This window comes from Lycium barbarum, chromosome 4 (genome assembly GCF_019175385.1).
Source record: "Lycium barbarum isolate Lr01 chromosome 4, ASM1917538v2, whole genome shotgun sequence".
Classification (NCBI taxonomy): domain Eukaryota; kingdom Viridiplantae; phylum Streptophyta; class Magnoliopsida; order Solanales; family Solanaceae; genus Lycium; species Lycium barbarum.
In genome coordinates, this window is record NC_083340.1 from 147,318,282 (window position 1) to 147,330,634 (window position 12,353).

The following is a 12,353-nucleotide window of genomic DNA, read 5'->3' on the forward strand; positions in this document are numbered from 1 at the left end:
GAGATCCGAGTACCCTAAAACCCTCACAAGTAACGCCATGACATGTAACATATGTAAATTTGGTACGCCGCCTCATTTGACCCGAGGTGGGCCCATGGTCCCCGGATTTTCCTTATTGTTCCGTTTGATCTATTTTGAAGCAGAATCCAAAGAAAACTTTTGATCCTTATCCCGTTCACCGAGTGACAAGTACTGTAACTATGCTAATGAGGATACTTCTATGATGACAATGATGATGATGATGTTAAGCAAGGGAATATGCCTATGATAAGTATGACAAAGATGATTCTATGACTAAGATGATGAATATGATCTTATAATGATAACGATGTAGTCCAAGATGAGAAAATGCCTACGGTAGATGTGTTGGCAAAATGTTCTGCTATGAAAAGGAAAATATGGAAACGTTAACCTAATTCTTGATATCTCAACTCTATTACAGGTAGTGACTACTCTATAGGTTCTAGGTATATGAGACTGTACCCTATGACCCTATTTGATGTTTTCCTCATAATGACACTTTTCATTGGTAGTCTCGCCTCCTAATACTCGTTCCTTCAAGGTGAGACAAAGCGACTATGGTTGTTCCATAATGTAATCGGAGGCTACCGACCTTCTGTCACTCCGATGGACACATGACTTTCTTTGGGCTCTCATGCATGCCAATTTTATGACACATGTATATCAATGCGAATATGTATATGTATATGGGGAAAGGGGAGGGCGACTGTTATATCACCACCTGATTCAGCTGGATTCCATCCTGGACGCGGGATACCCGGACGCGGGATATGGGAGAGCCGGATACGGCGTCTGTATATGTGACATATATATATAATATGTTGGGACACTGTTGTGGAAGGGGGGTGGGAGAGCCGATGTACTCGGCGTCTGTGAATGTAAATAAAGAACACCGTTTTCTGAAATGCTCCGTTTTTTTGTATATGTAAAGAAGAAGCACCGTTTTTCTGAAAAAGAATCTAAGCATGCATGGCATCCGCAGAAAGGCATTCATATGTACAGGTTACATCTGTCCCAGGATAAGCTCCATATGTCTATTCCGTTATTATTCATACTGTATATTCCTTTATTATGTTACTATTCATGCCTTACATACTCAGTACATTACTCGTACTGACCCCTCTTTTTTCGGGGGCTGCGTTCATGCCGCGCAGGTACACCAGATGAGCTACAGCTATCACAGAAGATGTTCCAGCGGAGTTGGCAGGCTCCACTTGTTCTGGAGTGCTGCCGAGTCAGAGTATCTGAGCTACGATGTTTGTTGATGTTAGAGACTTTGCAGACAGAGTTGTGGGTATTGGGAGTCAGCTTGTATTACGATTTAAGTATTTAACAGTTACAGACTTTATTTCATTTGAAAGCAACAAAAGAAAATGTTTCAGTAAGCTTTACTATATATACTTGATTTAGAAGTTCAAAAAAAAAAAGAAAAAAAAAATTTAAGTACGTAATAAGAGTCAGCGGGTTCGCTCGGCTCCGAACGTGGGGTCGGGTGCCCATCACACCCTAGTAAAGTAGGGGTGTGACACTTATTCCGCCGAGGATTATGCTAGGCTTTATATTAAAGAAATAGTGAAGCTTCATGGAGTTCCTATATCTATTATCACTGACAGAGGTGCTCAGTTCACAGCGAACTTCTGGAGATCTTTTCAGGAAAGATTAGGGACTCAGCTGAGCCTGAGCACAGCTTTTCATCCTCAGAGTGACGGACAGGCCGAGCGCACTATCCAGACACTTGAAGATATGTTGCGGGCCTGCGTTATTGATTTCAGAGGCAGCTGGGAGGATCACTTGCCATTGATTGAATTTTCTTATAATAACAGCTACCATTCCAGCATCCAGATGGCTCCGTACGAGGCTTTATATGGTAGGAAATGCAGGTCACCTATTGGCTGGTTTGATATTGGCGAGACAGAATTAATCGGCCCAGATATGATCCAGCAGGCAGTTGATAAGGTGAAACTTATCCGGGAGCGACTATTGGCAGCCCAGAGTCGACAGAAATCATACGCTGATAAACGGCGTCGTCCTTTGGAATTCCAGGTTGGTGATTGGGTATTTCTGAAGGTATCGCCTATGAAAGGCGTGATGCGGTTTGGCAGAAAGGGGAAACTTAGCCCGCGTTATATTGGGCCTTATTTGATTGTGCGGAAAATTGGGAATGTCGCCTATGAGTTAGATTTGCCATCTGATTTGGAAGCGGTACATCCGGTATTCCATGTGTCTATGCTCCGCAAATGCATTGGTGATCCCTCCAGAATATTCCCTGCGGATGATATTCAGGTGACGGAGCAGTTATCTTATGAGGAGCAGCCCGTAGCTATTTTGGACCGTCAGGTACGGAGGCTCCGTAATAAGGATGTAGCCTCTGTTAAGGTACTGTGGCGGAACGAGAATAGGGAGGAAATGACCTGGGAGTCCGAGGATGAAATGAAGAAGAAATATCCTCATCTGTTCCCTATGCCCACAGGTAACCTTGAATCCCTACTTAATTTCATTTCAATGCCAATCGTATGTCATATGTGTTGTTTGTAACCATGAACTCCCCCAAAGTGTTTTCAAACCCTATAAGATTAATTTTACATTCGAGGACGAATGTTCTAAAGGGGGGGAGGATGTTATATCCCGTGTTTTCACACCTTTGGAAAATTGGAAATAATTTGGACTTGTATGAAATAAGGTCATAATTGAATTTATGTAACCCTTGAGTTGTTATGAAAGAATATTAATATGGAAGTGTCGAGGAACGCTAAGGGCAAATTTGGGATTTCGAAAATTAGTTTCGGGAATTATAATCCATTGGGCCCAAATAATTGAAAGAAAAATTTGGGCCCAATACTAAGGGGTGGTCGGCCACATAGTGGCCCAAACCCATGGTTAGTAATTAAATTTCCATGTGTTTAATTGGCTTAAGAGATTATATTATATATAGTCATCCCTATCTATTAGAAGACTCAAGAAAACAAGCAAAGCAAGAGCAAAAGACCAAGAACCATTCGGCCCTAGCTAAGCAAAAATCACTTCCAAAAATATTGCTCCTAAAATTTTTCTCTTGGTGAATTTCTACTAAGTTGAGTACCCTTTATAACTTGGTGTAGTTGCTTTGGAAGAAAGAACACTTGGTGCCTCAATTTGATCACTTATTCAAGTGAAGAAGACGTGAAGAAAAGGTAAGAATTCCTACCTTTTTATTGTGTTGTTGAGTTTTGTTTGTGTTGTAGTATATAGAAATGTGTTGATTGTATGGAAAAATGGAAGTTTGCAAGATGGGTGTGTGGTATGTACATGTAGCCGTGGGTATGGGTGTATTGTATACCTATAATGTATTGAATCCATGTTATATTCTAGTTGTGATTGTGATGAAATGCATATTGGGATTGAAAGTTGAATGATTTAGTTGAAGTTGGCAAAGAGGGTTCTTGGCCGTGTGGTATGTTGGCTATGGAATGGAATTGATTAAGTTTGTTTAATGTGTTAGAGTGTTGTTGTGATGTTTGTATTGTAAATGAAGTTAGAATGATATAATTGGTATCGAAATGGAATATTGAAGCTTATGTCGTTTTAGTGCGATTTTACGACATTATGAAAATGAAGTTATTAGGTTGCTAATTATGACAAGTATTGATGAACTTGGAAGAAGGAAACATGTTATGAATACGTATGCCAAAGATTAGGAGTTTTGGATAAATTATGACTTTGGCGGAAAGTTTGTATATTATGTATATCGTGTGTATAATTTAAGGAAAACCATATGAAATGCTTCTAAACTATGTTGTGGTGATCTAGATTGTTAATGAATGTGAAATCATTGATATTAGTTTGAAAGTTAAGGTTAAAGTAAAGGTTATGGCATTATGTCGGCAAGTAGAACTAGTTGTGCCATATTGTGTTTCTAGTGTTTGTTGTTGATGACTGTGAGCCGAGTTGAATTCTCGGGGGTGCTATATGTATAGGGGAAGTGCTGCCGAAATTTCGGTAGACAAATGTGAACTTAAGTGAATTCGTAGAATCCATAATTTACAATTGGTAAATGTGACCATTTGCAGATTTCTGACGAAACGGGAAGTGAGTTTGAAAAGGCGTAAGGAGCTTGAAAGGTATGTAAAGCTACCCCGATCCTTCTTTTGGCATGCCTAAGTGTTTTAGGATCGGATTCGGGCCTCAAAAGACCTTCTTGGCCATCGGAATCCGCAAGAGAAAATCTCAGTTTTTCCTTCAGTAGAATTGAACCATTTTGATATGCTTTTCCTGAAAGTATGTAGACTTTCTCTAAACTCCTTAAAAAGCTATAGAATGTCCGTAGAACCTTTATAGGTGACCCCATAAGCTTAAAGGGCGTAATTTGAGCCCACCGCCTTGCTTGTTCCGAGGTGGGCCCGCTATTCCCGGTTTTGCCATTAATGTACTAAAGTCCCCTTTTTGAACGCTTTTTGAAAGAAACGTTTCAACTACCTTTTTAATTACCTAACTAATATGGTTTTAAATATTCCATTAAGTCTGATAAATTGTTTTGATACTCGAAACTCATTTACTATGATTCCTTCCGACTTCATCGGATCGGTTTGTCTTTGATATGCCTCATCGAGTCTATGGAAACATTTCCGATATTTTACTTGCATTAGTTTCTCACGACTCTATTCGTGGATGCCCCAATGTTTCCCACACTGAGCCCGGGCCAGGATATGTTGTCAAGCGTAATCCCCTGCATTGTTCGACGTGCCTCGATGTGAGGGGGCAGGTATATGCGTACATGGGTTTGTGGAGTATGCTGTGCCATGTACGTTTGTTCTGATATGATTTACTATGGCCATCTGATATGACATGTTATGTTACGGGGTTATGCCCCTATTCTGATTCTTCTGTGTTGTGGCACCAGCGTCGGGAGGGTGGCCACGTTCTGTCTGCCGAGTCCCTTGGCAGGGGCCAGATTTGATATGACATATGTTCTGTACACATTCTGCATGTTTTGGAAATATGTATCTGATACTTTGGATTTTCCGTTTACTTTCTGTATGTTCTGCACCAGTTATGATTTTGTTTCTGCAACCCAGGCTTTACATATTCAGTACATATTTCGTACTGACCCCCTTTCTTCGGGGGCTGCGTTTTCATGCCGCGCAGGTACCGACGACAGGTTTGCTGATCCGTCTGCTTAGGATCTCATTCTGCTATTCTTGGAGCGCTCTTTTATTCAGAGCCATCTTTTGGTATAGTCTGTCACTTCTATATATGTATATTCTCGTTCATAGGTACGGCGGGGCCCTGTCCCGTCATATGATTCTGTCGGTTTGTTAGAGGTCTGTGGACATGTTGTGGGTCGGGATCTTTCTGTACAGTTGGGTGCTTGTGTTGTGTTTGGGCGATCCCCTTCGCCGCGGCGGCCGGTCCGCATATATTTAGATGTTGCTTTGTTGGCCCTGTGAGGCCTTTATTGGTATTTTCTGCGTGCAGGATATATGGGATAGTCCGTAAAACAAAGGAAACTCTGCCGAAAGTTTTCTAAAAATTACTAAATTTGAAATAAAGCCTTGTCGGCTTCTGCCATATACTAGAATGCGTTTGAGTGCCCAGATCGGGCACTAGTCATGGCCTACGGGGTTGGGTCGTGACAACTAACTTATTGGATCGAGCCGTACGTTCCTCGGCATTAACTTATGTGGATCAGGTCGTACGTTCCTCGGCACTAACTTATAGGGATCGGGCCGTACGTTCCCCGGCACTAACTTATATGGATCGGGTCGTACGTTCCTCGGCACTATCTTATATGAATCGGGTCGTACGTTCCTCGGCACTTACTTATATAGATCGGGTCGTATGTTCCTCGGTACTAACATTTATAGATCGGGTTGTACATTTCTCAGCACTAACATTTATGGATCGGGTGGTACGTTCCTCGACAATAATATTTATAGATCGGGCCATACGTTCCTCGGTACAATCTTTTATGGATCGGGCCGTACGTTCCTTGGCACTAACTTATATGGATCGGGCCGTAGGTTCCTCGGCACTAATATTTATGGATCGGTCCATACGTTCCTCGGCACTAACTTTATGGATCGGGTCGTACGTTCCTCAACACTAACATTTATGGATCGGGTGGTACGTTCCTCGGCACTAACTTATATGGATCGGGCCGTACGTTCCTCGGCACTAACTTATATGGATCAGGCCGTACGTTCCTCGGCACTAACTTATATGGATCGGGCCGAAGGTTCCTCGGCACTAATATTTATAGATCGGTCCATACGTTTCTCGGCACTATCTTATATGAATCGGGTCGTACGTTCTTCGGTACTTACTTATATGGATCGGGTCGTACGTTCCTCGGCACTAACTTATATGGATCGGGCCATAGGTTCCTCGGCACTAATATTTATGGATCGGGCCATACGTTCCTCGGCACTATCTTATATGAATCGGGTCATACGTTCCTCGACACTTACCTATATGGATCGGGTCGTATCTTCCTCGGCACTAATATTTATAGATCGGTCCATACGTTCCTCGGCACTAACTTTATGGATCGGGTCGTACGTTCCTCAACACTAACATTTATGGATCGGGTGGTACGTTCCTCGGCACTAACTTATATGGATCGGGCCGTACGTTCCTCGGCACTAACTTATATAGATCAGGTCGTACGTTCCTCGGCAATAACTTATATGGATCGGGCCGTAGGTTCCTCGACACTAATATTTATGGATCGGTCCATACGTTCCTCGGCACTATCTTATATGAATCGGGTCGTACGTTCCTCGGTACTTACTTATATGGATCGGGTCGTACGTTCCTCGGCACAAACATATATGGATCGGGCCGTAGGTTCCTCGGCACTAATATTTATGGATCGGGCCATACGTTCCTCGGCACTATCTTATATGAATCGGGTCGTACGTTCCTCGGCACTTACTTATATGGATCGGGTCGTAGGTTCCTCGGCACTAATACTTATGGATTGGGCCATACGTTCCTCGGCATTAACTTATATGGATCGGGTCGTAGGTTCCTCGGCACTAATATTTATGGATTGGGCCATACGTTCCTCGGCATTAACTTATATGTATCGGGTGGTACGTTCCTCGGCCCTAACTTATATGGATCGGCCCGTACGTTCCTCGGCGCTAACTTATATAGATCGGGTTGTGCTTTCCTCGGCACTAACTTTTATGGATCGGCCCGTACATTCCTCGGCACTAAATTATATAGATCGGGCCGTATGTTCCTCGGCACTAACATTTATGGATCGGTCCGTACGTTTCTCGGCACTAACTTGTATGGATCGGGCCGTACGTTCCTCGGCACTAACTTATATGGATCGGGGCGTATGTTCCTCGGCATTAACCTATTGGATCGAGCAGTAAGTTCCTCGGCATTAACTCATATGTATCGGGTCGTACGTTCCTCGGCACTAACTTATATGGATCGGGCCGTAAGTTCCTCGGCACTAATATTTATGGATTGGGCCATACGATCCCCGGCACTATCTTATATAAATCGGGTCGTACGTTCCTCGGCACTTACTTATATGGATCGGGTCGTAGGTTCCTCGGCACTAATATTTATGGATCGGGCCATACGTTCCTCGGCACTATCATATATGAATCGGGTCGTACGTTCCTCGGCACTTACTTATATGGATCGGGTCGTATGTTCCTCGGCACTAACATTTATGGATCGGGTTGTACATTCCTCAGCACTAACATTTATGGATCGGGTGGTACGTTCCTCGACAAAAACATTTATGGATCGGCCCGTACATTCCTCGGCACTAACTTATATAGATCTGGCCGTATGTTCCTCGGCACTAACATTTATGGATCGGGCCGTACGTTCCCCGGCACTAACTTGTATGGATCGGGCCGTACGTTCCTCGGCACTATCTTATATGAATCGGGTCGTACGTTCCTCGGCACTTACTTATATGGATCGGGTCGTATATTCCTCGGCACTAACATTTATAGATCGGGTTGTACATTCCTCAGCACTAACATTTATGGATCGGGTGGTACGTTCCTCGACAATAACATTTATGGATCGGGCCATACGTTCCTCGGTACTATCTTATATGGATCGGGCCGTACGTTCCACGGCACAAACTTAAATGGATCGGGCCGTAGGTTCCTCGGCACTAATATTTATGGATCGGTCCATACGTTCCTCGGCACTAACTTTATGGATCGGGTCATACGTTCCTCAACACTAACATTTATGGATCGGGTGGTACGTTCCTCGGCACTAACTTATATGGATCGGGCCATACGTTCCTCGGCACTAACTTATATGGATCGGGCCGTACGTTCCTCGGCACTAACTTGTATAGATCGGGCCGTACGTTCCTCGGCACTAACTTATATTGGATCGAGCCGTACGTTTCTCGGCATTAACTTATATGTATCGGCCCGTATGTTCCTCGGCACTAACTTAAATGGATCGGGCCATAGGTTCCTCAGCACTAATATTTATAGATCGGTCCGTACGTTTCTCGGCACTATCTTATATGAATCGGGTCGTACGTTCTTCGGTACTTACTTATATGGATCGGGTCGTACGTTCCTCGGCACTAACTTATATGGATCGGGCCGTACGTTCCTCGAACCAAACTTGTATGGATCGGGCCGTACGTTCCTCGGCACTAACTTATATGGATCGGGCCGTAGGTTCCTCGGCACTAATATTTATAGATTGGTCCATACGTTTCTCGGCACTATCTTATATGAATCGGGTCGTACGTTCTTCGGTACTTACTTATATGGATCGGGTCGTACGTTCCTCGGCACTAACTTATATAGATCGGGCCGTATGTTCCTCGGCACTAACTTATATGGATCGGGCCGTACGTTCCCCGGCACTAACTTATATGAATCGGGCCGTACGTTCCTCGGCACTATCTTATATGAATCGGGTCGTACGTTCCTCGGCACTTACTTATATGGATCGGGTCGTATGTTCCTCGGCACTAACATTTATAGATCGGGTTGTACATTCCTCAGCACTAACATTTATGGATCGGGTGGTACGTTCCTCGACAATAACATTTATGCATCGGGCCATACGTTCCTCGGTACTATCTTATATGGATCGGGTCGTACGTTCCTCGGCACTAACTTATATAGATCGGGCCGTATGTTCCTCGGCACTAACTTATATGGATCGGGCCATACGTTCCCCAGCACTAACTTATATGAATCGGGCCGTACGTTCCTCGGCACTATCTTATATGAATCGGGTCGTACGTTCCTCGGCACTTACTTATATGGATCGGGTCGTATGTTTCTCGGCACTAACATTTATAGATGGGGTTGTACATTCCTCAGCACTAACATTTATGGATCGGGTGGTACGTTCCTCGATAATAACATTTATGGATCGGGCCATACGTTCCTCGGTACTATCTTATATGGATCGGGCCGTACGTTCCTCGGCACTAACTTATATGGATCGGGCCGTAGGTTCCTCGGCACTAATATTTATGGATCGGTCCATACGTTCCTCGGCACTAACTTGATGGATCGGGTCGTACGTTTCTCAACACTAACATTTATGGATCGGGTGGTACGTTCCTCGGCACTAACTTATATGGATCGGGCCGTACGTTCCTCGGCACTAACTTATATGGATCGGGCCGTAGGTTCCTCGACACTAATATTTATAGATCGGTCCATACGTTTCTCGGTACTATCTTATATGAATCGGGTCGTACGTTCTTCGGTACTTACTTATATGGATCGGGTCGTACGTTCCTCGACACTAACTTATATAGATCTGGCCGTATGTTCCTTGGCACTAACATTTATGGATCGGGCCGTACGTTCCCCGACACTAACTTATATGGATCGGGCCGTACGTTCCTCGGCACTATCTTATATGAATCGGGTCGTACGTTCCTCGGCACTTACTTATATGGATCGGGTCGTATATTCCTCGGCACTAACATTTATAGATCAGTCCATACGTTTCTCGGCACTATCTTATATGAATCGGGTCGTACGTTCTGCGGTACTTACTTATATGGATCGGGTAGTACGTTCCTCGGCACTAACTTATATGGATCGGGCCTTACGTTCCTCAGCACTAACTTATATGGATCGGGTTGTACGTTCCTCGGCACTAACTTATATGGATCGGGCCGTACGTTCTTCGGCACTAATATTTATAGATCGGTCCACACGTTCCTCGGCACTAACTTGATGGATCGGGTCGTACGTTTCTCAACACTAACATTTATGGATCGGGTGGTACGTTCCTCGGCACTAACTTATATGGATCGGGCCGTACGTTCCTCGGCACTAACTTATATGGATCGGGCCGTAGGTTCCTCGACACTAATATTTATAGATCGGTCCATACGTTTCTCGGTACTATCTTATATGAATCGGGTCGTACGTTCTTCGGTACTTACTTATATGGATCGGGTCGTACGTTCCTCGACACTAACTTATATAGATCTGGCCGTATGTTCCTTGGCACTAACATTTATGGATCGGGCCGTACGTTCCCCGGCACTAACTTATATGGATCGGGCCGTACGTTCCTCGGCACTATCTTATATGAATCGGGTCGTACGTTCCTCGGCACTTACTTATATGGATCGGGTCGTATGTTCCTCGGCACTAACATTTATAGATCGGTCCATACGTTTCTCGGCACTATCTTATATGAATCGGGTCGTACGTTCTGCGGTACTTACTTATATGGATCGGGTAGAACGTTCCTCGGCACTAACTTATATGGATCGGGCCTTACGTTCCTCGGCACTAACTTATATGGATCGGGTAGTACGTTCCTCGGCACTAACTTATATGGATCGGGCGTTACGTTCCTCGGCACTAACTTATATGGATCGGGTAGTACGTTCCTCGGCACTAACTTATATGGATCGGGCCTTACGTTCCTCGGCACTAACTTATATGGATCGGGTTGTACGTTCCTCGGCACTAACTTATATGGATCGGGCCGTAGGTTCCTCGGCACTAATATTTATAGATCGGTCCATACGTTTCTCGGCACTATCTTATATGAATCGGGTCGTACGTTCTTCGGTACTTACTTGTATGGATCGGGTCGTACGTTCCTCGGCACTAACTTATATGGATCGGGCCTTACGTTCCTCGGCACTAACTTATATGGATCGGGCCGTACGTTCCTCGGCACTAACTTATATGGATCGGGCCGTAGGTTCCTCGGCACTAATATTTATAGATCGGTCCATACGTTTCTCGGTACTATCTTATATGAATCGGGTCGTACATTCCTCAACACTAACATTTATGGATCGGGTGGTACGTTCCTCGGCACTAACTTATATGGATCGGGCCGTACGTTCCTCGGCACTAACTTATATGGATCGGGCCGTAGGTTCCTCGGCACTAATATTTATAGATCGGTCCATACGTTCCTCGGCACTAACTTGATGGATCGGGTTGTACGTTCCTCAACACTAACATTTATGGATCGGGCCATACGTTCCTCGGCACTAACTTATATGGATCGGGCCGTAGGTTCCTCGGCACTAATATTTATGGATCGGTCCATACGTTCCTCGGCACTAACTTATATGGATCGGGCCGTAGGTTCCTCGGCACTAATATTTATGGATCGGGTGGTACGTTCCTCGGCACTAACTTATATGGATCGGGCCGTACGTTCCTCGGCACTAACTTATATGGATCGGGCCGTACGTTCCTCGGCACTAACTTATATGGATCGGGCCGTAGGTTCCTCGGCACTAATATTTATAGATCGGTCCATATGTTTCTCGGTACTATCTTATATGAATCGGGTCGTACATTCCTCAACACTAACATTTATGGATCGGGTGGTACGTTCCTCGGCACTAACTTATATGGATCGGGCCGTACGTTCCTCGGCACTAACTTATATGGATCGGGCCGTAGGTTCCTCGGCACTAATATTTATAGATCGGTCCATACGTTCCTCGGCACTAACTTGATGGATCGGGTTGTACGTTCCTCAACACTAACATTTATGGATCGGGCCGTACGTTCCTCGGCACTAACTTATATGAATCGGGCCGTACGTTCCTCGGCACTATCTTATATGAATCGGGTCGTACGTTCCTCGGCACTTACTTATATGGATCGGGTCGTATGTTTCTCGGCACTAACATTTATAGATGGGGTTGTACATTCCTCAGCACTAACATTTATGGATCGGGTGGTACGTTCCTCGATAATAACATTTATGGATCGGGCCATACGTTCCTCGGCACTATCTTATATGGATCGGGCCGTACGTTCCTCGGCACTAACTTATATGGATCGGGCCGTAGGTTCCTCGGCACTAATATTTATGGATCGGTCCATACGTTCCTC